The sequence below is a fragment of the Polyergus mexicanus genome, unplaced genomic scaffold (genome assembly GCF_030449975.1).
Source record: "Polyergus mexicanus isolate NDT 795.1 unplaced genomic scaffold, iyPolMexi1.0 SCAF_12, whole genome shotgun sequence".
NCBI lineage: Eukaryota > Metazoa > Arthropoda > Insecta > Hymenoptera > Formicidae > Polyergus > Polyergus mexicanus.
This window is the reverse complement of record NW_027223332.1, coordinates 2,548,399-2,575,740: the sequence shown is the minus strand read 5'-3', so window position 1 is coordinate 2,575,740 and position 27,342 is coordinate 2,548,399. Positions and strand designations below refer to the sequence as shown.

The 27,342-nt window shown below is 40.5% G+C and overlaps 1 protein-coding gene across 6 annotated transcripts in view; it reads right to left on the bottom strand.

Annotated features, from left to right (window-relative positions):
- Positions 1–27,342, bottom strand: part of Fz2 (frizzled 2) — a 102,133-nt gene that overhangs the window by 38,524 nt on the left and 36,267 nt on the right. For 2 of the 6 annotated variants that reach the window (XM_070304813.1, XM_070304815.1), the window contains exon 1: positions 21,247–21,957. The exons of the other annotated variants lie outside the window; for them this stretch is intronic. The gene's annotated coding sequence lies outside the window, so the exon portion shown is untranslated. Of the gene's footprint in view, positions 1–21,246; positions 21,958–27,342 lie in introns of those variants that run through there. 6 annotated transcript variants of the gene reach the window in all.

Genomic DNA, 27,342 nt, shown 5'->3' with positions numbered 1-27,342 from the left:
GATCTCGCAAGTAATTCTGAGATGTTTCGAAATTATAATCACACGCTTCTTGATTTTTTTTTTTTTGTTTTGTTTGTTTGATGAAAGCCGTTCGTTGCATCAGAACGCCAATCAAAATGCACGAGTGTTTACTCTAAAAGAAATATGGTCTTGTTAAGAGTCTATATACGTTCCGTTGGGCGTGGAATAAAATTAATGTAAATTAAGTGCTTTCGAAACGAGAGAGATGGAGGCTCTCCCAGGAACCCTCATCATGTATACGTGTGTTAGGTAGAGACGTTTCTTTTTTGAGTGTCACAAATTGATATTAGACTCAAGTGACCAAAACGTTCGTTCCCGGCCTGCAGGTCGGTCGGCTGCGTCGGGGGGTTTGGGAGGGGGGGGGGAAGGACGTCGAAGGATGCTATCCGGACGATATACTATACGAGCTCTCCGGGGGTCTGCTGGCCATCTTCAGGATACGGCCTCGCGCACGACGGAGTCCTTCTCGTTGGAAGATGCAGTCGCAACTTTTTCAGCTTTTATGTCTAGACGGCAACTTCCCTTCCATTGTTCGCTTTTGGAAAGTGCGCGATGACGCGATATGCTCCGCACAAGTTTGCAAACAACGTAAAAAGACCGCTCCGCCTTCTCGATCGAACTCACACGTCGCTTCGAACAATCGGTGTGGAAATTTCGAACTATGAAATTATATTACATAATGTCGTTCCGGAAATAGGACTTTCAAAGGCTGAACTAAATAAATAATGGATGATAAAAAATGTGTATAGAATGTTGTTATTATTATTTATATAATATTCTTCTCTTTTAATTTTATTCTAGTCGTTTTTCATTTTACATATATTTGTCATTCAATTTTCTCCTGTATCGAAAGATGATTGCAATTATTCATTTTATGCAAAAGAAGTTACAAAGTTAATTTCACATAGAAAAACAACAAGAATAAATTAAAACTTTTATAGAGAGACAATTGTGTATTAAAATATTCGTTTCATTTATATTTGTTCTCTTGAAAATTTTTCGTATGTGGACGTTTATTTTTACAACTTGTATCTACTTAGCGAGGAAATTCCTACGGTGCAACTGTGTTGCGCAACGCGCATCTAAACTTATCAAAGAAAGTTTCTTCAGTGAAAAATCTAATAACAGTCCTTGACGAGCTGATACGCTTTTCCGACTTTCTCGAAATGCTGAGGATGCCCTCGAAAGAACTCTTTTGATTCCTGCATATATACGCGTATATACAGCTACATATATTCTCGAGCATGTTGTATGTAGTAAAAAACGATGTTGGCAAGTTCGCAACTGTCGACGGAGATACAAGATTAAAACGACCAGGACGAATATTCGATTGGCGATGAAATGTTGGGGAAGACGCGCGTCGAGACGACACGGCGCGAGGATAAATGACGTTGATTCCTACAAATCTCGCGACGCGAACTCTCTGACATTCAAAGCGTAGGCAGTACACGATTGGTTGCGAGTACCGATCGAGCGGTAACCCGAGATGAAAGGTAGAGAGGAGAGATGCCAGAGCGAGATTTAATAAGTGCCACGATGCACAGGTAGGCGACGTCTTAGCATTATAAAGCCGCCTACGGGGAGTCGGATTTCTTGCCATTCTACGATAATTCTGTCCTTGTCGCGCGCGCGCGCGCGCGTGATCGTCTCCCCTTAACGAGCCTCGTGGGACGTGTATCCGTCCGACGATCGATGCATCTCACGAAAATATAACAGTCCGCCCGGGGAGCGCGGTCCGCTGGCTTAGTCGCGAAAATACGGAATCCCGATCGTATCTGCATGATCCACTACGTGGTCCTATCGGATTCTATCATCTGTGTTACTAGGCTGCACCCCCGGATTCCTTTCCACCTTAAGGCTTGTATCGATTCGACAAAGGTCCTAATTAACAGTTCCCCTATACGGCGACAATTCGGTCGATAAATGATAAGACTGACATAGGCGTAAATATTTTAGAAAAGGAAAAATCTTCGTATATTATTGTATATTAAATTCGATTAATTAAATTAATTTTCGCGCAATAAAACTTACTAAGAAAATTGTATTCGATTTGATTAAATTGTTTGTATTCTTAGCGTTAGAAATTTTCTTCTCTCAAATATGTATTTTAATATATTGCTTGTGAAATCTGTATTTCGAAAGATATATTTTATTCGTAATATTTATTTTTTTTTCATATATTTTTTTCATTCGAGCAATGTAGATAAGTCCGTTAGGTTTTTCGAAAGTTTGAGGAAAATACAATTTTTTTTTTTTTTCTAGCGACAAGATACAAATCCTTGATCCGTTTTCGTGACCTTTATTTCAATATCGGCTGTTTGACTTTTTGACAACAGTGTTCGGCTTGAGATGCCTAGCGGAACTCTCTCTTCTTTTCCGAATGTAAAATTTATTTCAACAGCACTTCAATAACATTGGTCACCCTCTGCCAGTTTCAATGGTTGCGACTTTTGAGATCGCTCCTTTCTGGCCCTCCTACGTCGTAAGACTATGGTTCTTCGAGAGAACGAGGCCCTTAATTCGCCCTCTATTTTCTATTTCTAAAGCTGTTTTCTATTTTCTCCACGCTACATGACCTTGTTATACCGGTTTGTAGCTAGTCGTGTAACGAGCTTCTTCTCACAAGTAACATTCATGCGTGGCGATTTTCAACTTGTGGAAAAATGTAAATTTCTACTTTGCACAAGAGGAACGTAAATAAACTCGGATTGTCAATCAAATTGGCGGCGCGTCAGTTAATTAAAAATTTTAACAATAACAATCGGGAAGCAAAATTAATTACTATCCATAATTTCTTACGAAAAAAAATTCTATCATCGATCATTTCTTTTCATAAAGAATAATCCGAAATCCGAAATAATAATCCCATCAGTGAATAACGAGAACACATTATGGTCCATAAATCCAGAATGTTACATTAAGTGCGAATACAGTTATTTGATTTAATTATATGGCTTTAATTACATGTTTTTTTTTTTTATTTTATATTTTTCCTACGATACGCAACGCATAGATAGTAATTAAGGATAAAGCAAAAAAAAATATATATATAATGGCAATTTGATAAGATAGATTAAGCCCGAAATAGGCAAGAACTATAGATAAAAGCATATGAAATAAATATAGTATTAACGGAAAAAAAAAAAAATTATATGGCATCTAATGACGTCGCGAAGAATACAAATTTAATTAATTTTCAATAATTTAAAAAGTCCACTTCGAATAGAAATAAATTGCATACGTTAAATCATAAAATGTTTAGAAGCAGTTTATTTTTTGAACTACGAGTATAATAGTTTGAGTTTTTGATAGAAGATATTCAAACGTGGAATTACATGTTTGTCGAATAATGATATAAAATCTGTATAACAAAATCTGAAAAAATGACTGCACGTGACATACATCGTAAAGAGACAACGTTAACGATGTCGACTTTATACGAGCAATCCAGGCACGTTGTAGCTGTCACGACAAGCCTATTTCTCGTATGCCGTTTCGCGCGACAGTACACCCAGTCTCACGATAATCGACGTTGAATCGGAGCGAAATGGAAATACATTCCCACATTGGAACGTAACATCACCCTCGTGGGTTACCTCTGCGCCGTGTCCTGTAATAAAGTCGTAACGTACGGCGCCCCGTAAATTCGACGGAATATTACGGTACGCGGCCTGCGCGCCTTTCGTTTGTCGTAAGGCTTGTAGCCGGTGTGATCACGCTGAAATTTACCGACGTGTCGGCTCTCATCGTATAACCGCCCGTGCACGCCTCACGGCTCTCGGCGCGTGAACGCGGCATATGTATACACGCTCGCGCGTATATTTATCAGAGAAACGCGCGGGTCTCGAATCCACTGGTCCCTATACCACCGCTACACGGTATCCGCATCAGACACCAAGGACGGATACGGTGTAATCTTATGAAACGCGCGCCTCTCTCCGCCATCAGCGGGCTTGTCATTCGCAATTAATTTCTCTCGCTCGCCGACGCGTCGGTTTACGCCGCTATATTTTTTTTATGTACATTAAAACGGACCATTAAAAAGCGCGGACGCGCGAAAATGTTACGCGTAAAACGAAATTTCTGTTATACGACGTGTACATTTTTGCACCGGGTGTCCACATTCGCGTGGTACGCGGACACATCTTTTTATCCATTCGGTTTTTCTTAACAAAAGTATCCCGATGATTAAGCGTGAAATCAAGTTGTCACATAGAATTCAATCAATAAAAAAAAAAAAAAAAAAAAAAAAAAAATTCATACGCGTTATTAAAAAGTTTATAATTTGTTTAAATACTTAATATCTTAAAAATATTGATGTCATAACATTAATAGAATCATTTTTGTAATTTAATTCAAATATATATATATATCTCAAATACTGGGATATATCAACTACAAAGTAATATTTAAAAATATTTCGTAAGATTTGAATTATTGCTAGGACTTTTTGTATTTTTCTACCCACAACGTCATTGCCTAATCTGTCATTTTTAACTTCAGCTGCTTACCAGATTATTGCGTGAATGAGTATATAAAAAAAAAAAAATCTTAAAATTTTAAGATGACAAAAGGAAGGTCTTTAAAAACGCTAGATTAACTTTTATTGTAGTATCTACGGATAAAAAATATGGTCGGAAATTGACTCTTTTAAATGTCAGGTAAAAAAAACGACAGTAAAGGAAATTGTTTGCCCGAATGCAACGGATAATACCGAGAATGTTACAAGATCTTGGTGTACTCCGTGGCGGAGATAAACCGCCTTATCATTTTCCTTTACGTAACTACGGTAGAGCCTCGCGAAAAAAATTCGAACAACTATGCGGTCTATCTTCGTCAGCCCCTTTCCGACAATCAGGCATAAAGAAAATCTCTGTAACATTGTAGGCTGCATGGTGGTCCGTATTTACTTGAGCATCGGCCGACTCAGATAAACAACGATAAGGTGAGATGGTATGTGACACGTGTCGCAGCCGACCGTAGAGAAAGTTGCGCTCGAAGGGCTAATATAATGTCATGACTTTAATAAGTGTATATGTAACGTAGATAGTTATAAATTACGTGATTTATAGTAATATACGATTGCAGAATTGCGAAATAAAGACGCGCGAGATAATGTATGACCGGTTATAGATCAGCGCGTGAAATTTCGGTATTTACAATGTGCGCGTGCGCTCATAAATCCCGAGATTACAGAGGAAAGTTTTCTTTTCAGCGTGAAAAAGTTTGTTAGCCCAAACCGCATTTACCGTCTCACCTAAATCGCTTTAATTGCATTTTTTGCCAATTACCCTTGTCCGCAAATTGGATTTACAATATAATCTGAGTCTTGCGATATTTGTCAATGAACTTTTTAAACGTATGCAGGGATCATAAATTTTATAAATTTTATAGTTCGCAGAGATACGCAAACACAATGCGTTTCCTTGAAATCTGTAAAGCAAAAAATAAGGTCGAAAATTTATTACCTTTCCGTAACATAATAGTTTTGTTAACTTTTGGGACTTGAAAGTCTCCACTCTCCCTCTCTCTCTCTCTCTCTCAATCTTTCTCTAAGGAAGTCTACTAAAAAAGATTTTTACCTACTAAGGAAGTTTCCAAGGAAATTGTAATTTAATATGTAATGTATCAATATACATATATATATAGACAAAAGTTTGAATTAGCTTGAGAAGTGACCGAAAGTAGAGCACACGTTGATGAATTGACCGCATCGCTTTCTCGCATTGACTTTTACCGTAAAATCTTTTAGATGTGCCGCTTCTCTATTGGAACAATGACAATTATTTATAACGTCGGTATCAAGGAATTTGAGACCTGATTTTTTGAAAGTTTTCGCATTCTTCAGACTGGTATCCAAAATGGTAAAGCTGTCTTTTCAATTTATTCAATTTTTCTAATTGGTTGAAAATTGACTAATTTTCTGTTTGTGATATTTTAATAATTTTTATTTGAAACTCCGCTTTTCGTATCATATCTTCACATTTTTATCTATGCATATACATTTATAAATCTCGCTGTATCGTATTTTCATTAAAATTATTTATTTATTTATATCCTTTTGCGTATGAATTTATTCCAGAGCAATTAAATAAATAGCACTTCGATAATAATAATAATAATAATAATTGCGTTTAAAAATGGAAAATCCTGTGCGTTACGTATTTATACATTAAATCGAAAGACTTCTTTACATTGATGTGCGGATCGTTTATGCGTGACCTGATTTAACAGTAAATATTACACAACGCCTTTCTATGGTGGTCGTATTAATAGCTTGTGATGCCTGGTGACCGCATTATGGAACAATAACCATACACGAATAACATTTTTTTTTTCCCCCCCCCCGATAACGTCTTGAACTCTTTCGCGAATGATAATGCGCATATCAATTTTGCATTTTGCTCAAATTACGAAATATCAAAAATCATTGCGTCAAGAGAATTGAAATTCTTTAAATTCTCTGAGAAAATATAATGCAATTCTCGCGTCGCAAGTCTTTGCTATCGCGTGTCTTTCTTTTTAGACTGTTTAAATAAAAACAGCTGACTCCTATGATACACTCTGGCGTGACAGGGCGGAGACCGATCAAGATCACGGTTACTCTGGGATACGTCGCGGTGAAGTGAAAAATCCCATGAATTATTTAAGATCGCCCCTTGCGTGGCTCACTATAGTCAGTGTTATTTTAATTCGTGGCATATTTTCATATTCAAATGCGTGCTACGTTAGCAGACTCTTCGAAGGAACGTCCATCTTCGATCGGTGATGAATAGACATTATGTGTCTTCTCTTTCTTTCTCTCTACCCTACCTTTCCAAATCCCCCTTTCCCCCAATTCATCTCCTCTCTCTCTCTCATTTCTCGCTTCATAGATTGTCGTGTCGGGTGGCAAACGGAAGCGAGCAGAGGAATGAGAGAAACACAGAAAAAAAAAAGATGATATATATACAGCGAAGAAGCATGTACGGTTTCATATTCATAAGGCGTCAAAACAATTGTGTAAGTAAGAACACGTCGCGATACATATAAATTGGATGCTAAAAAAGATTTGATCAGAGAGCATATGGATTTATATCGTCTGGAACAAGTCACGTAATTTTCTAAAAATACAATACACACGATCTCGATAAGATGAATTGTAAATTTAATCTCTTTAGCTATACCTATACATGTACGTGCGCGAATTTTATAATTTATACGATTTCTTTTTTTTTTTTTTTTTTATGTATATTTTAGCAGTGTCTGAAAGAATCGATTCCACAGCTTTCTCAAAGCAACGCACCAGATGCCTTAATGCTATTTTTGTACGATACCAGCGTGAGCGATTGGCGCGTCCTCTCGTTTAGGATATCGACGTTTAACGTGCTTACTGCGATCGGAGAGATCACGTGGAAAATATCATGGAAATTCGAAACTTTACCATAGATTAACTTCCAGGTGTCGCGTATTGAGTAAATGCCGGCTCGAACTTTTCTCATTCATGTTGGGGGATCGATTAAATATTGCCGGGAAATTCGAGACGCGGAATAAACTGTTACATGACACCGTGTTGTCACATTGGACTCGCAGCGCAAGAAACTTTTCTCCTGCCAGGTAGCGGTCTGGAGATCCCGCGCGAGGAGAAAAAAATCATTCTCGAAATCGGAAACCTGAGATATATCCAAGAATACCTCCTGGAGTTCTCTCCGCATGGTTTTACGACTGTTATAAATCTTCGTTTTTTTTTTCTTCTTCTGCTAGTCGTTCGTGCAAATAATCCACGTCGATAGTATCCTCTGTTTTTTTTTTTTAAATTTTTGTGATGTACAGAGTAATAGCCTTTGTTATTTTATATATTATCATGGATGATACATTAAAACGGTAATATATTTTAAAAATTGTCATTGCATAATTATATTTGTATGACGCTTAAAAAATGAAATAGAGACATAAATTAAGGCGATAAATTGTTTGTCTCTTTCTATATAAAGGATTCTACATAAAAAAGAAACGCATTTACTTTAATTACGTTTTCTTATATTATGATGTTACATTTTAGCCAATCCCCTCTTTTATTCGAGATTATTGTTTCTATCGCAAACAGTATAAAAGCTCGCTCTATTTTAATTCGAAATTTCTTTAATAATGCCTTTTATATTAAAAGATTCCTATCGTCGTGCCTCGTCGTGAGATTTGGATCGACACGCATAATATATAAATATCTTTCTCTCTCTCTCTCTCTCTCTCTCTCTCTCTCTCTCTCTCTCTCTCACTTTCTTTCCGATTCATTTTCTCTACTTGTCTCATTTAACGATTAAACCAAACTGTATCGCGGGATCGAATTCGATGGTGCGACTGGATTAGCGAACAGGATGAATCTTTCGCTCGATGGCGATGGAACAGCCCAGCGGGGTACAGGACGCGCGTTGTCCTGGACGCGGTCTGGGAGTGTCCGTAAAATGCTCGTAAGATCAACTGGTTGAATGTATAACGAGAGAGAATGGACGACGAAAGCGGGACGGAGGAAGAGGAGGTAGACGAGCGAGCTAGAGGAGGACGGTTGATAAAAGAAAGAGCCGGAGGCTGAGAGAAGGAACGCGAGAAGAGCACCAAGGAAAATAGAATGAAAGGGAAGAAGTCGAGAGAGCGGGCTCGTGTGTGCAGAGATCCTACGTACGTGCCCATGTTCGTTGTACGCCACACGCTGAGTGACTTATGACAAGCGATATCGCAGTGGTTCTCATCGCGAATCCCGACGTTTCCCGCGATATGTTTCAGCGTCCGTCTTCATGCCCTCTCCCACCTTCTATCCCACCGAAGACGTCGGCATTTGTTAGCGCGAATGGTTTTATAGGGGCAGCGTTTGAATTCTCTCGCCGTTCCATCTGCACGAGAGACTTCCGATTACTCCGTGTAGTGGTAGATCCTATTACGAGGCACCATTTCGGTTACTGGTCGGTTTCGTGAAACGGGACACTCACCGTGGCCTGAATACTCCGCCGAAGAGGTTGTAAGCGTCGCGGAAGATATATGCGAGTGAAAAAACGAACGCGACATACGATATGTCGGCCGTGGTAGCTTGAAAGAGAAATGCTGGATACACCAGCGGCCGTTGCTTGACCGCGCGCATCCACGCTGATAACTTTGCATCCGTTGCAAGCGAGCATCGAGACAATGGCGGACGGAGAGAATCGCTGAAGCGGAATTGTTAATATTGAAGAAGAATAGAAACTTTGAGTTATTAAAACTGCATTACCGTTAATGACAAACACGCGACAGTGCTCACCAGCGGCGATAAATAAACTTTGTTTCCTCATCGCGCGCGCGCGCGCGAAGGCATTAAGATGCAATCTCGTTCTATAACTTACCCATGGAATCTCTGACTGTGTACTCATCTCTCGCTGCTGGCAACGACATTTTTCACGAGGAAGACGCGTTCGAATCCATCGACCTTTATTAACATTCTCTTCCTCTTCGAAGAGATTCATGGCATAATCTTCATCTACCAATTAATTGCAGACATAGATTTATGATGAGGAAGATTATGATATTATGATAAATTTATTTTACGCGAAAGTAGTTACAATGTCCTTCTCTCCGATTTTCCGATGTTGCGGGAATACCTGCGGATTTCTCGATTGATCAGACGAAATAAGCATACGGCGAGCGAACTTTTTAGAAAAATTTTCTATTTCAATAATACAATATATCGTGGTCACATTCTATTTGAAACACAGTATTTGAAACGTGTCGTTTCGAACCTACCGCGACTTTGCTTTACAGACCCGCGGTTACAGAAGGATGCTGACCGCAACGTAAGCGTCGTCATGAGTTTATTTCCGAAAAATATGCTCGCTGTATAAGTGTAGGTAGCAAGTGCCGGAACAACGACGAATACTTGAGACTGCCGAGAGAAGAGGCGCCATCATCTCGAGGACAGCTGGTAGACACGGGCGCATTTTGACGGTGGATGACGGTAGTGGTCGTCGTTAAAAATTCTCCCGAGAATTTCTACCTGCTCCCTCTTCGACGCGGTCCTCCCGATCTCGATGTTTATCGCGCGCTCCCGCATGCATCCCTGGGAACTGGCAACATGTACCTACCTACCTACTCTAACGTCTCTTGTATCCTCACAGTAAGCACCGTTTAACGAGAGAATCGGAAGGGAGAGTGTATAAGCCGTTGGAAACAGTTGACGACAGGTTTCACAAGGTTTGCTTCCTCGCTATTAAGTTTTCGAAAGAGTCGTTATCCCTTCGAGACGCGCGCGAGACAAAAAATTATTAACGCGGAGCCGTCCGATAGAGACGCGTGATCGGATCTTAATTTCTCTAATATAAAGGGGAACTCTCTCGCGTGAAAGTTCCTCGTTTCATGGCATGCGTGACGCATATACCTTTTCGTAAACTCTTATACTTCGAGATTCTCGAGAATCAATATAAATGAATCCCTACTGTCATGAATGGCACGAAGAAACTTTCAACCGGCCGTGTGTGTCAATAACAATAGTCTATACGTGTGAATTGAGTAAATCCTCTTTTTATGCGTAACCTACATAGGCGGCTAATGACTTCTAATGACTATTTGTACTCCCGCCTTTTTTTTCTCTCACTTTTGAATTCAAACAAACTGAATTTAATTCATAATTCCTTTCTGCTCTTGGTATAAATCATATTTTAAAATATTTAAATAATTAATTAATTATTTAAATTATATTTATAACACTTTATATATATATATTATTAAAATATTTTAATATATTTTAATAATATATAAAGTATTTTATTTCTCAAAAAAGTAAATAAGAATATTTTACTCTACCCATGCTTCAAATTAATTAATATTATTAAACATTAACTATATATATATATATATAAAAGCAAATTAATAATTTTGTTAATATTAATTTTGTTCGGTGATACTATGTACTCGATCGATGTTAACTGACATTCGTAGATTCTGTGCATGTACGCAAAGGTTCACCGGGCCTTCGTAATCGTGCGCGAGGTCCTGCTTGGGGATTATTCGAGTGTACTCGACGCTTTAGGGAGCGAGGTAACGGTTGGGAATTGTGAAACGCGTACGCGAAGTGTTTTAAGGCGCCCCTTCCGTTTACGCACCCATAACAGAACAGGTGGCCACAATTGGCCCGCTCGTTTCTCTTCCCAATTACGTCGGCCGGTTGTCGGCTGCCGTGAAAATCGTCGCGCGCCAATTAATTTTCGGAAGCGGCTCTTTAATCCGTGATACTTGTTACGCTTCAACTCGATAACTGTATAACGCGGCCATCCTATTTTTAAAGTATCGAAAAATTTATAAACTGGCGAAAAACATTTATTCAGAGATTCTCCGAAACATCAAATTGGCTTTTCACACAAAAGCTTATGTATGCGTGTACACTTAATATTATACACGATGTCCCGAATTTAATGTCAACATTTTAGAAGCGTATGAGCGATCGATAAATTAAGAAAAAAAAATTCTGTAGAAACTTGTTCGTTTTCATTTTGGAGAAAATCACAAAAAAAAAAAAGTTGGTTTATTTTGGAGAAAATCAACAAATATTTATTTTCTTAGTTTATCGATCGTAAAGTTCTGACGTTAAAATTCCGGAAATTCTGTATATTATAAATGATTTAAGTACTTTCATATAAATGAGAAGGAAATGAATATTTCTAAACGCTAAAGTAATATAAATTTTCTGCGCGATTAATCTACTTTGTAATTAAATTATATCTTAAACATCTGAAGATAATAAATGAGCGATATGTTATATCAAGATTAATATCTTGTCGAATGTATATATAAAAAAGTTAACCGCTAACTTCTTCTTTTTTTTTTTTTTTTCCCCAACCCATCATTCAAGGTATGCTATTGTTCGTGCTTCTATCCCGCGAAAGATGCTAACTCACACGCTCCACGGCAGCCCTAACATAAATAAACACGTCTACGTAAAGCTACGCAGGAGACCCATCGTTTAGAAAAGAAATTCCGTAATCTCCGCATTCTAGCCAGAGATTAAGTGATTTAAGCCAAATGAGATTTACGCAGACGGTAAGACATTCGCCGGCCAGTTTGTAACGGGCTTCGGTCTGTTATTAAAATAATACGGACGTTGCTATTTGACGTGTACACTCCGCGGGGCCTCCCCGTGAGAATTTCGTGAATTGCGAGGTAACGTTATATATGACAACCAATTACTGCCGGTTAATTTGTTGCATCGTCGCTCGGTAACTGTTCGCTCTCGCGCGCACGCGAATCACCCACCACGCCGTGATATCTCGGCTTCGGCTGCCGAGAGGGGAGTCCTGGCGATCCGCCAAACCCCCTCAGGTCCCGTTCTCTCTCTCTCTCTCTCTCTCTCTCTCTCTCTCTCTGACGTGCGGCTTATTCCCGTGGCGTAAGGGCGTAGCTCCAATCGACCGTGGCTGATCGGACCTTCACCGACGCCCCGTATATATATATATATCGAATGTAATGTCGGCAGGAAAACGCGTAACTCCGTGAAAGTCGCGGGCGACGGTCAGGTCGGTCGGTCGGTCGACCGGCGGATTGAGTTACCGGGGGCGAGAAGGGACACCCTTTCCGGGCCACTTGTGGTTCTTCGTTCGCACCTCGTCCCTCCGCGTTAACCGCGCGGTAAAAGGACTCTCGAAGACGCGAACACAAACGACGCGACGCGAAAGATGAAAGTGAAGACGTTTGGATCGCGCAGCGGATGGATCATCACGGAGGGAGGGTGGAGGGGGGGGGAGGGAAGGAGAAGAAATAAATTGCACGCAGAGCCGTGTGGGATTCATCGCGTTCTGTACAAGGTATTAAATGGCCTTACCCATTTCAAACGGAGAAATGATAGATGTGACGCGAGTATTTTTGAAATCTTTTCGCAAACCTATCGAGCAGTTATCACTTTTTTTTTTTTTTTTTTTTTTTTTTAATTTCTATATGATTTTTCCGTAGACAAAGTAATCTCGATATTCGAGAGTCCATTATATACGATGCGCACTTAGTAAGCATCGTTTTTTCTGTCCAAACTTAATTGTACATATCACGCTGATCGATCACATCTTTCATTTCGTGAATGTGTCTTTTTAATTGCAAGAACCGTATATTAAACATTATGATATAGATAGAAGTTTAAAAATCTTTTTTATCTTCAAGAACTATAACTTGTGACATTTTTCCTGAATGCAAGTCCTGTATATATTATAAAGTATTAATTGTAACGAATTTTGAAAGACAAGAGAAAAAGGAAATTTATGAAAAAAAAAAAAAAAAAAAAACCGCCTTTAAACAGAGTAATATTCTACGAAAAATCGATCAACGTGTGCGACGAGATATGTCAATTAAATCGTAATCGTCGAAGCGCGAACACATCGCTCTTTACAGCGTGACAAATATCACACGTACACCTTCGACAGTCGTAGCTAGAATCAAATGTTCCACTTGGACGATCTATTCTCGCTGAAGTTTATTTAAGCGGCACATACCATTACCGGAATCCCTAACGTGGCGTTTGCCGTGTCTGCTGCCGTGACTTCGACGAAAGTTCGTTGCCCCTCGCGTCTCAACTCGCGCTCCGCTGTCGAGACAGTTAGAAATTCTTTTCAATATTCGGCCGGCTTTCTACGTCCGCGCGATGTGGCACGGCTTATCGGGAAAGGTCGTTAGCTACAGTCGTAAAATGGTCGACGCATTGTCACGATTCGCGGCGCTCGCAAAGCGGAAAATATGCGGAGAAAATTCTCGACGATCGACGGTAACCGCATGTATCGTAACCACCGAATGCTCGCGGTCTCGTCGAACTCGGAGACGGAAGGGTTGCTGAGACGAGTAGACACGTTCCAATAGAGATGCTCGCAGACTTTAATTCGTATGTTCCTGATTTTCGAGAATCGATCCTGACCGTGGACGAGGACGACGGGAACGGAAAGCCCGACTGACGCCGGCATACCGTTCGCGGTTGCATGGAAAAGGAGCCGCCGTGGGCTAAGTGAAATGGCGCGTGCCCAGTGGATTTCACGGTGCGTTAGTTACGGCCGCTCCCTGTCGCTACCTTTTGCACCCCTTTTTCTCGCTCTCCCTTTCCTATCCGCGAGCCTCCCCCGCACAGGCCTTCGCCTTTCCCGCATCTCGTTCGCCCCTTCCTCCTCCGCGATCTACTCCTTCATCGAGCGCGCTTTATGCGCCGCTTCGGCATGCTTGTATTCCTCGTTGATAAATCGCCGGCGCGAGACCGCCTTAGAAGCGATGTGCTAGTCACGTTTAATAGCGCGGAAACAAGTAAAGCGAAATATAGGATCGATGAAATATCATAGAAATGAAATCTTTACCAGCAAAATTTTTACTAGCGAAAAAAATTAGCGAGACACATAAATATAAATTTTCTTTTACGTAAACGTTTACATTCACTTACACCTCATGGATCGTTTTCATTTTTACCTATATTATAGAGGGCACATTTCTAAGTAACATGCACTTTGAATTTTCTGGCGCTCTCTTTTCGTTTCAGAGATATATAATTTTGAAGTATCATAATTTTCGCATTTATTTCTACGATCCTTTCACTATATCTTACTTGCGTGTTTATGTTTTTTTTTTTTTTTTGTTTACATTTGCGTCACATCGTGTCAGTATATTTCGCTAAGAATTTCTTTTGTTTACAAATTTTTATTTAAACGTCAATTTAATTACGATAAACGTATTGATGAATTTTTCAACATTATGACAGATGTTAATCCTCTTACAAATGATTTATAAAATAAATATCATTTAATAAGATATAAAAAATTGTAAAATGTAAACATTTACATTTTTTTTTGATTGTGCCTAATAATACTCATAATATGACGCAGTCTCGTAAAATCTTATTATATTTTCTGCCTCTTTTCTCATACGTAGAATTTTCAATGTTGTTGGAATATTTGAGGAATTTTGAATTAATAATAAATATGAGTATTATTATTAAATTTTGAATACTGCATATTTTATATCATATTTCCTTTTATTATATTATATTAATGGAAAATTATATCGTAACTCATTATCAGTACTGGAATTTGCAATTGGCCGTCGGACATTGGGATTATCCTGTACGAAGCAATGCTGCGGAAGCGCGCGCGGATGTTTCATTACTTTATTGCCGCACGGTAGACGACGACCTGTCCGGTGAGCAACGAGACAATGAGACGCGTGCCGCGCGTATAAATAATAGCAATTTAAGCTCGGTTACGAGATACCTATCGTCGTTTAGTAAGCAGAAGCGCTGGATGATAATTGCAGGATCGATGAGAGATGAAGCGGGGAGAAATAAAACGATTTCGAGTCACCAATTCCGAGGTATGACGTCAAACGGTAACGCAAAGCTGACAGAAATGATAGAAAATTTTGGCGTAAAAAGATATTTTTGTGGAAGCATATGAGTGAATGTAATTGAGAACGTAAAATGCAAAATGGCAAGAAATAATGAATATAACAATGAATGTATGAGAAACAGTTTTGTTTGCGACAAAACAAAAGAAAATAATATATGAAATTCAAACAGTCGAATAACGATTTTAAATAACGGTTCATAAAACACTTGGATTAAATTAATAAGTTCTTTTTCGCGCGGGTAAAAAATAAGTTCTGTACATTCTAATATACAATTTTAAATTTTATCGAAAAATATATGCACTCTCTGTGCTTAAAAATATGTGCTCTGTACCAACGTGATAAATTATATTCACGCGTACATATATGATTATATTTGTAGAAATCATTATTTATAATTCAAATTGGATATTTTGCTGGGTATTAGTTTATTTCACGAAAAGTCAAAATATCTTTGCCCCATGCGATTTAACGGACAAACGGTTGGAGCCTAATCAATATGCGTGACGATCGCTCGGATTCGTGTCGTTGGAGCGCGCGACGTACCTGTCAACGCATAAAACTAATCTGGCATGCCTAAAGACCTGAAACGATAAGACCCGCTTTTCAGACCGCGCGCTTGGAATTCTGTTTTGACAAGGTTTTACCTACTTTCGACGCGGCCTAATCTCGCCTATTCGAAAGCCTCTTTTCGATGGAGGACTATAACCATCGTCGCTCTTTCCGTTCTCGTGCGCTCGCTCGACAAAACGTGACGATATTTCGACGATCGATGCTCGCCCGCCAAAAAGCAGAGACGATACCTAGATAGATAATCGGATCTTCGATGTATTTCGAGACACAGGTTGAGTAAAGTTTTTACACTTGGGATTGAGAAACGTGCGACGATAAGAAAGGCCAGTAATGTATTTCGATAAGTGAGAAACTCTTAGATATTCGAACCTTTTCGGAGTCTGTTCACGGAATTTACTTTTTCAGAATTATTAGCTCGTAGATTAATATATTGAGGGATTAACAAATTTGTGAGAAAAAAAGATATTAATTTTATTGTCGTTGAAATATTAATCTGATGAAATTCTATCTGTCTGTTTATATTAATTTAAATTAATATATTTTTTTATTGCAAGTTTTCTTACCGTCTATAATTACGTAAACTTTTTTTTTATTTATGCGTACAACGAGTTCGTCGAGTAAGACCATATACTGTCGGCATTTGAACCGTGATTGTGGTAAACGACGATTCGCATTCGAGGTACGTCCGGCTCAAGGTATACACCCGGCGTCCGTGCAACGGGTGCATCACTCGTCCTGTCCTGGCGTCGAAAAAGCAGGAAAAGTCGTAGAAAAAATTCGGTTGCCCCTACGTGTTTCGACAGCCTCGGAGCTGCCCCGAGGCATACGAAAAAAGGCCATGAAGGCGCGGCGTCGAATACTAATTCTAGAGGCCGTTTTGCGCGGACTAGCAGAGAGACAAAAGACACGTGACGACGATGGCAGGGAGAACGCGACCCGACGCGGGTTAAGAACGCGAAGGCGAATGAACGTCGGAGAGAAGAGGAGAGAAGAAAGAGACCGTGGAGCTGCGACGGCATGCGAATTTGCATGAAAATACGTGAACTCGGTGGCGATGATTTCTCCGTGCATTTCCGAGCGCGCCGATCGAAATTCCGGCGTCGCGTCGGTTTGCCGCGGTAGTCGAGCGACGCCGACGCGACAAAAGGGTCGCGACGCACTGCGCTCTCTCCGAGCACACATGTATGCAATATGTATAATAAACGCGGGAGTGCGTTTTTTAACGAGTACGCTCCCGCGAGTCACCACGGTGGATTTATTATGCGCTCATTCCCAAGTGGGCACGTGTGCGTGACCGGTTTACCCCTTTGACGTAGCGTTAATGGCGCTAACACGCATCTTTCTCGTTCTGTCGCGACACTTTTTCGATTGCAATGTAGAATAGAATTATATTATTGATTACACATACGCGATCAGATAAATCGAGAAGCTGGCTGTAATAATAATGTCAGATGACAGCTGATCAGCTGCTGATCAGATTTACGCTGATATTACGCCAGATGTGATTTTGTAAAACATGATTTTTTATTTTCTTAGCTATTTTTTTGAGAAATTGTATCTTTCGCAATGAAAGACATATTTTGTATGCGAGAATTTTGTATATAAAAATCCATTCAAGGTAATAACAATCGTAAATAAATCTTTTGAAAATACATCAAGTACTGTTAAATACAATAATATAAATCTGTGCGCAAAATCTTTTTTTAAAACATCTTCTGTTAAAATTATATATATTTTTAAAATGTTGCACATTTTTCTTTCAAAGCGGTATTTTGCGGCTTATGCTTATTTTTGCTCAGTTTCCTACTTAGGGCTTTTGGCTTAAAACTTGCTCATGATGTGAATGAGAATAGCGGGATTCAAAGAACGAAGGCGAAAATCTTGCGTCTGTATATAGTCATGTCCGATAAGCACTTTACGGGAGTGTGTGTTAAACGAGAAACGTGGGAATTCGCGTTTCGCTTACATTTTGTGTGCCGCTCACGTTATCTGTCTGTTACAGCGCTTTGAAGTTGCATCATCCCAGTGTACAAAATGAAAAGAATCAGACTTTTGGGGGAAAAAAAAAAAAAAAAAAATTCGTCCTTTAATATTCATAATTTGCATAACATTCGCAGATTGAATATTTGATTAAAAATGAAATATCTAATATAACCTGCGAGAAATTTTACAAGGGAGATCGTAACTATTTTTTATGGACATTGATTCTCTCTCTAAAATAATCTTTCTCTATACATAACGAGGGATTGATCGTGAGTGAACAAAATAATCAATACCGGATAAGGTATATTCATTATTAAATATCGGAAATATCCAAACGTGTGCAAACGTAGTATTAAATTGTCGAAATTGTACCGGGATTATTCGTAGATTTACACTTCTCGTCAATGCTCTTTATTGGCAATTCGTATCGTCTTAATAATAAGAGCGCAATAAAAGCCACGCGATGTAGATTGAAGGGAGGATGAACGTGACGCACGCGAAACCGGTAAAAAGGATCAGACGGGATTTCCACTTGGCGTCGAAGGGGATGCGACTCGGCTCGAACGGCCGATATTATACCCCGGGGCGGTAATTCGTATCGAGTTTTTCGTGCTGCCCGGGAACTCGATCGGAAACGCGATCAGGAGATGGCGAAAGTAATCTTCGGCCACGTCAAACACGATTCTATGGTAAACAATCTGAGAGCTACTATATTCGTGAGAGAGTTCTCTAACGATGAGTTTTCTCCCGAATTTTATTTTTGCACTTTTCGAGTCTTATTTTGATAAAATTTTTTACATTCTATTAATCGATAAATCATTTAGAGAGAAACTTGATAGATCAGCTACGTCAAAAGTTAATAAAGCTAATACATTTCGAGATTCATAAATTTGACATATCGTACAAGGCACTTTTAGCTGTTTGAAATATAAAATTAATAATTAATTTATGAGTTAAAGCGAAGATTTGCCCGGTAGAATATAATTTAATCTGAAAATTGTAAATATTATTTTATATCAAACTAATTTTTTTATGTCTATACCATGTTTTTAACTGTAAGACACAAAAATTTATGAAAATAAAAATTTTAATTCTACAAAGCAAATCTTTATTTATTTCATAAATTAATTATTAATTTTTTATTTGAAAAGATTAAAAGTGCTTTGTGTGCAGTATCAAATTTATGAATCTCGAAATTTTTTATTAGATTTAGATATCAACATTTGACGTAGATGATCCGTCCAGTTTCTCCTTAAATAGCTATTCATTGATATTTAAAAATTCATATCCGATTACGTAACATCCGCTTATAATATCTCGCTCATAAATAACTATTATTAATCTAATAGCAGTGTAAGAGGGGGAGGAAGTTTTTCAATCTACAGATTTTATTTTTAAACCATTCCTAGATCAATAATAATTTACGAGTTAAATATTATAACCGGATGTTATAATTAGATTCTTAAACATGCCAATAAATACAAGCTTAGAAAAAAAAACAAGTAATTTAATATTTATAAATTATCGCGATCATGTTGTCAGAATCACACACAGATTTATCTAACAAAATAATAATGTTGGTCTTGTGTTTTTTACATATTCCATATCTCTTTTTCTTCTTCCTCTCTCGAAATTTTAAATATAATTCCATGTTATCCGAAATGCGTAAAATTCAAGAATGCTTAATCGAGAGACCCCATTATAGAAGAACATCACGATTTATTTGATTCTTATTCCAATGGAATATCTTGTTTTCGGTTACGCGTGCGATGAAAGCCACGGATCCGGCAAATAAATAAAAAAATAAACCGAGAAACGGCAAAAAAATATCCAACGATATGTATTCAAAGTGACATACCGCGTCTCGCGAAGCGTTATTATCTCGCATACAATACAAGATGACAACATATCGGACGATAGTGGACGCGAGCGCAAGCGGGGGCATTCCCCGACCGACAAATGGCAATTTAACACCGTCTCGGTCGATATTCGAGCGACCCTTTGACCGTCGACGCTAATGCACGGCCTGCCCTTTATTTCCTGCTGTCACACCGGCGCGGCGATACGCGGCCCCTCACCCCTCATATCGTCGCGCTCGCTCGCTGAAGCACGCTTTCGAGCACCCTCTTTCGACCGCCTCTACGCGAGACGTACACACGAAAGGGAGGAACCACGTCCCCTGCCACCGCTCGAAGGATTTAATTATGAATTAATTGTGATGTACCGCCGCCGCGGCTAATTCCGCCCGGTAATTCCGCCGGTAATTCGAGGAACGCCCAGGCCGAGCTCTTTTTCCCTCCCTTCTAGCGTGACTCTCTCTTCCGTGACGCGAAATTCCGTTACAAGCGAAAAATTCGCGAAACTTATTTCGCGCGCCGAAGCACGCGCGTTTTTTTTCCATCTCGATACGATCGGGTGAAAGAAGTACGACGGCTGTGAGTTTTTCTTCTCGACGGGAACGCGAAATTATTCGCGCGAAGTATTTATCGCATAAAATACTGCGAATTTTGTTATTGATAAGATCAGTGTGCATAATACACAAAAGTGGATTATCCTAGTGGCACTAATAAATTATCGAATGCAAAAATTTGAGCGATAAGCCACCGAGAGATCTTAGATAGCTCGTGACGTATACGTAATGAGGGTAGACTGGGAGATAGGGATGCTTCTTATCATTGTGATTTCATGCGAAGAGTAAGAATAATTCGTGCGCACAGTCCGTGTGCTACTACTCGTAAATATTCATGATTTGCATGCAACGCTGATTTTTAAATAATCTGTAAATGTCTGTGAAGGTGTGTGCAACATCGAGATTGAAATCTCGCTAATCTGATTAAATCTGATTGCTATCTGCATGCGTGTTAATGGACTTTCCTCATTAATCATTTTAATTAACGAAGATTAGATATGGATGGGTTATCGCCGTGATTTGCATTTCTATATTACGGCTACACTAATTTTCCTACAATGAATGTTTATTGCTGATATATGCACGGAATAAAATCGTCACTCGTATCCTGCTTGATTTTTTTCTCCCAGGTCAACGATAAGACCCGGAAATTTCTCTTTTATGTGAAAAATAAAACGAGAATTTTGTCAAGATGAATATCTATCTTCCTGTTCTTAATTACTGTGGGTGACATTTGTCTTTCTTACGAGACAGCCTCGTTTCAAGACGACGAGCGAGATGCATCTAATCGTTGCGAATCATCCAGCGAGATAATTCGATCGCGTGGCGACTGATTAATTACGATACGCGATGTAACGGTAACATACACACTGTTGGCTCTACGTCTCGTTATCTCGGATTCTCACCTGACAGCCGATGCCGATTAGATTAAACAACGTTGGCGGGGCCAGACTCCTCGGACGCGCGATTCTCGAGCAATATTTTCCTTTCCGAACGAACTGTCCACTGATGACGTATCGACGTAGCCTTCAGTTATCACGCAACGATTATTTCTCTCACTATTCAGTTCACTAATGTCATGTTGATGCGTCGAGCAATCGTACGGATAATTTCCCCTTTGTCGTCTTTTCTCTCTATCTCTCTTTGTCTCGATCTTCGTTTTGTCGCAATCGGTGATGTGTCCTCTACGATATCGTCGATATCACGGTCCGAGTGACACCGATGCGATTTTCCTCTCAACTGGATCCAAGCCCCCGGGCTGTCACCTTCGATTCGTCTTAGCCGTTTCTTCGCGGCAAATCGCGCTCCCGACCTCTTCGCATCATTTGCCACTGCATCATCTAACTTGGACGAGCAGCTGCCCACGCGACCAGATTTATCTTCGTTCGAAGTCTGAAGAACGCGATAAAAAAAAAAAAAAAAAAAAAGAGTCAAGAATGTCGGAGCAATCGGTTTATCTTCGCTTCGAGTTTATATCGGAGCGTAAAAAAGTCCAACGAGAGTAACACTCGTCGTTTCGATGAGACGGACCATTCGTGCAGTGATGCCAAGGAGTCTCGCGGTTGACGCGAGATTTTTTTCGCGCACGCACACGCCTTCCCACGTGCCGGTTGACGGTTTCGTAGATGCGTGACAAATGCACGCGGCGCACGGCGACGCTCGGCTTTTATCGGCGCTCCTCGCGCGTCAGATGCGCGCGTCCGCGTGTGCCGTCGACGCTTCCCGAACTCTTCTCCCCCCGTTTGACGTCGACGTTGCGTCGATTCCGCGTTCCCTGCACGTCGCCGCGAATTTTTCACCGATTCGGCGCGTTCGACCGCGAGCGCGTGCGTGCGATCGCCCTACAACGCGACGCGACTTACTGGAGGGGTATCGCAAATTGATATGCCGCCCGCGATTAAGTCCTTGTCGTCTGCATCGACGGCGCCAATGGAACAGGGCAATTATGTAAAATTATGACTTGCGATTCGCAGACCGGAGATACGATTTAAAATCACGATACAAAAGTATACATCTTTGAGAAGCGATTTAAGAATATGGAAAATGACAAGAGAGAGAGAGGGGGAGATAAAAACTGATTCGCGTTGCTTTGTCGCTTGTCTAACGGGAGGGGGAATCAACACTTGCACAAATTTTTTAAAAACATAATTATGATAATTATTAGTAATTCACTTGTATGATGATAGAATAAAAGAATTTATTAAAGATCGCGATAAAGATTCCAATAAAAAGACAACAATTGTCTTGTATATCGCATCTGACGCTGGCGATGCAAACGAACTCTAGTCTCGCCTTGAAGGACTGATCGACCAGACGTCCTCGCAAAAACGAAAGCCTATCGTAATTAAGATATTAATAACTCTCGAGCGCAGCTGTTATACGCGTCGTATAATCGAGAACTGGTTTACGGAGCGCATAATGAAACATAGAACATTCCAAACCGAGGACTTTGAATCGAAAGGACTGAAAAAGAATAAATCGAGACCATTAAAAATTCTTATCGAAGCAAAATCATGTCATTAAGTAAATTAAATGATCCACTAGAGTAGGCGAAACACGAAAAAATCGCGTCGAGTTGAATTGTATAACTTTGGCCATCATTTCGCGGTCGCGTTCGAATATGTCAGAATTTTAATTACAAATTACGAATATAATATAAAGTAGCAGCTAATATCAAATATTTTTATATATGTCTCAAATGGAGCAACATACACCGAATGTATTACAGAATTGGACCATCGTCGAAATTTAAAATCCATGTAATAATTTCTGACGTTACGTCCACGTGAGGATAATGTTATGCGCGCAACGCGTTTTACCGGTCGGATACCGCAACGGTGAGGTATATCTTTTAAAGCGAGAAAAGACTCTCGGATTTTACATTATTCCAGTGGATGTAACGGCGCTCGTAATTCTCGGCGATAACATTCGGAATGATGATCGCAGTGACCGAATGACGCCTCTCAGAACCGATACCACGCGAGTTACGATGCTCATAACGGACATTCACGTTAGTCTTACTCTCGTAAGCAATATCAACGAGTAGTGTTCGGTTTGCTAGAATCGTCTTAACAGACAGCGAAAGCTGAAAGGATTCACGTTGCATGAAGTTTATCTAAATCGGATTATTTAAAAGTTAGTCTATTTTAGTCTCATCACGATTTCTAGAATCTTTTAACATTCGTAAAAGCGATACTTGCTTTATACTTTTCGAAAGACTAACACAAATTTTGAGACTCCCAAGTTTTTGCTATTGGATTTCTAATAGTCAACGCAAATAAAAAAGTCGTAATAAAAAAGTATTTTCATCGAGCTAATGACAATTTAGATTTTTTTTTTTAATCATTTCAGTGAAAACGAACGAAGAGATCGAGATGCATTAATCACAGGCATCTCTTCCTCGCCGAAGGCGAGGTCAAAAGTAACGCTCGTAAAATCAATGAACTACCTTCCATCGCGACGCCCTTCTCATCGCCTTAACACGTCGGGACGCTCCTTTATCGTGTAGATGCTTTTTCTTCGTTCGCGCACAAGGGAAATCGTACGCGTCTCCCCGGTGTGTTTTCCTCGTTCTCCATCGGTTCTCTCCGTTTCTCTCGCTGCCGAAAGAGAGAGAGAGAGAGTCCCTCGAAGAAAGAGAAAAGGAGCAGGAGAACGAGAAGCTCGAAGGTAATCAAAGGGTTGGGCGCGCACGTTCGCGAGTGCTTGCGTCCCTTCGCCTGCCTCTCGAGGTACAACACACGCACAGGAGCGAGCGTTGCCGAACAATCGTTTCGGTGGCTTTGAAGTTTTTCACTCCCGCTCTCCTCCCCCGTGTCGGCCTTTTAGAATGCGTTGCGTTTGCAGTGAGAAAAAGCGACAACCGGCGACGCCGATAACAACAAGAGAGACAGGTCCTCATATACGCACCCATATTCGACCCCCTTATCCCCCTGTCCCTCTCTCGAGTATGAGGGATACAGCGATAATGTTGTCGAACGTGCCTCCGACTGATAAAGCGGGGTCCAGATGAGGATGGCACGCTGAAGAGGCTAATTACAGTGTTTTTTCTCTTGGAGATTCGCACGATGGTCATCGTGGCTCGATGGTACCTGCTTTGATTTATCCCCTTGTGCGCGCAGCGTTGCACGTTAAAAGGAAAGAGGGAGAGGGAGGAAGAGCAAGTCGAGGGTGATGAAGCTTTGTGGCGACAATATGCATGCACTCGTTCTTCTTCAACATTTTTCGTACTGCAGATCTAATCAGTCGAAAAGAAGCTCTTTCCGTTCGTCTCTGTCTATCTTTTGCAGATTCTCCCGTTCTCGAGGATATTCCGCTGACTGATTGTTCTTTTCCTTTCTCTCTCTCTCTCTCTCATTCTTTTCCTGTTCTAAATTCTCAATTTCCACTGTTTCTTTCCTTTTGTCTTCTCAGAATCGAAAGGAAAATTCGCTTCCAATTCCACGTATGCAGAAAAGTTGACAAAAGTGCCCACTTATTGTGGTACTCCTCCTCTAGTGGCAGTCGAGTGTAGCTTTGACGACAATGAGGTAATTAGTTCATATTATACTTTGTAACATCGACCGGCCAAGAGCAAAAGAGGCTCCTTTTTTTCTGTCTCTTCTACCTCATATTCCTCACCCTCTCGCCCATATTTTCTCTTTCTGTCTCTCTCTCTCTCTCTCTCTCATTCAAATCCTATTACAAATTTGACCTTGCGCTCTCCATCTGCTCGACGATAGCTCCCACGTGCGTGTACATCGAACGCAATCCACTCCTCCTCTCTTCCCTTTTCCCTCCCTTCCATCAGCTACTCGTCGTTTGCACGTTAATTTTCGTACAGATGGATGAAGGAGTAAAATGGGAAGCAACGATCGCTCGGCCGAAAAGTCTTTGTGACGAATGACGGTCGAGTGCGCGGCATAAAGTACATTCGCTCGCGTACGCAGGGACAAAGGAAAGAAGAAAAAAAAAAAAGAAAAAAAAATCCACGATGAGATCCTAATGAGTGTTTTTTCATGAATTCGTAATTCTCGAGCGCGCGTATCGTAGCTCGATGGGAGATGGTTGGTTTCTCGATCTCATCGAGGCCACCACGAGAGGAGGAACCCGCGATCTCAAAGACGATGCGCGCAACTCTCGTTCGCACACCGATGAGCGCGCAGAAATAATTTTGTTTTTCACCGATGCGGAATGTTCTCGTTAACGTCGAAGCGGAGTAGTCGAAGCCGATAGCGACGGGGAAGAATCCTCAAAGACGTCACGCGGCCTAATTTTCCGACAGAGGGAGCATTCTTGCTTTGATGCGTCGGGACTCTAAGTTTCTCCAAAGCTTTCTCTCTCTCCTCGCCATTCCCGTCCCTCGTTATGTTTGCCTGACGAATTTTTCGCAAAGAAAAGGCTGCGACAGGAGAGAGATCGCGTTGATGAGACGCGATAGTAGTTTCCCGGATGTAAATCATATTATAACATCGAGCGGAGCCACTCGTGACAAGGAAAACGGTTTTGTGGCTTTTTATTCTCGTCCACGTAACATACGAGTTCGTTTACTTACGCTACCACGCTCGATTAGAGGGGAAAAATTTGAAAAAAACACTAAGATGAAAAAAATGGGTCGACAGCAATGACGACTTGAAACGAATCAAAGCCCGCTCGAAAGAGGAAAAATATGTTGTCGATGTTTTTATGCGCTTGTCAAGCGTCAAAGGGACACCACGGACACCACCACTGCTTTCTCATGATTTTTCTTGACGGTTCTCGGGAGATATAAGCATAGATAAAAAGCCTGTCTGAAGGAAAACAACTGTAGATAACGTCATAATGATTATCCGAGGAGACCATGCAATTGTTCGTCCATCGAAGCCGTATCATGACTTGTTTGTGCCAAAATCCTTCGTATGGAACTCACGAAATTGCGTTTCATGGATCTCGGTATCCATAAACAAATTCATCTCTTTAGTAACCTGTCTCAGGTTAGCGGGACGCACACAGTACGCTCTGACATATAGAATATGATAGAAATGTATAGTGACGCGTTCTCTAATGTGAGTACGAGCGCGTTTATATAGACCCGGGTTATACATAATACGTAAGCAGCTTGGCTGCTGGTTCCCTTTAGCTCGATGTCGTTTCTACGCTTCTCTCGTACGTGCGCGTCGTCAGGTGGATGAATTCTTTGATATCCGCGCTGTAATTAGTTGGTAACAGGCAGCGCGACCGCCGTCGTCATCGCGGTGTAAATAGCAGCAGCTACCTACCATCGGTGGCGGCAAGACAAGGGCTTGACGGGCGAAGAGGGTAGCAAAAATGTTTTAGCGGCGATCAAAGTAGCCTGCGCTTGTGCGAGGGCATTGCTGCATCGAGAATAATGCTACGAGAAAAAGAAAGAATCACTCCCGCGCGACGTACACAACCCTCCCGTTTCTTACCCATGACATCGTCGTCGTCATTGACGACGAGGAGCAATATAGTAGACGAACGACGCGGTACTATTACGAATAGATTTTTTTTTTACGTGTAGACTCTCTCTCTCTCTCTCGGTCTTGTGAAAATATTATTTATGGATTTCTGTTCTCTAATCTTGTTTGTTTGTTAAGAATGTCATTATGTGTTATTGCATTGCTAATGAAATAAAATACTAAAGCAAAATTATTTATCGCGCAAACGTATTTCGATGCTTTTTGAATAGCTTGCGTTATAAGCTCGTGCGTTTTTCTGCCAATAAATTTGCGATTTTCTATGAAATTCATTTAACGCTAGAAGGGTGACAAAATAATATTCTCGTGAATATAACCAGCCAGTGACAAAGGTCGGGCGCTTGCGAGGCGTTTGTCGAGTGCGGCACTCCGCGCTCTTAAAGTACCGTCATCGTTCTCGTCGCGACACGACGAGACATTCTGCGACGTCGGTGGACTGCGACGAAGGTTCAAGCGTTTCAGTGCAGGAATTTAATGCATCTGTGTAGAAACCAAGCGCGTATAACTCGAACGCCATTCGAATTTCTCAAGATCAGTCGGAAAGTT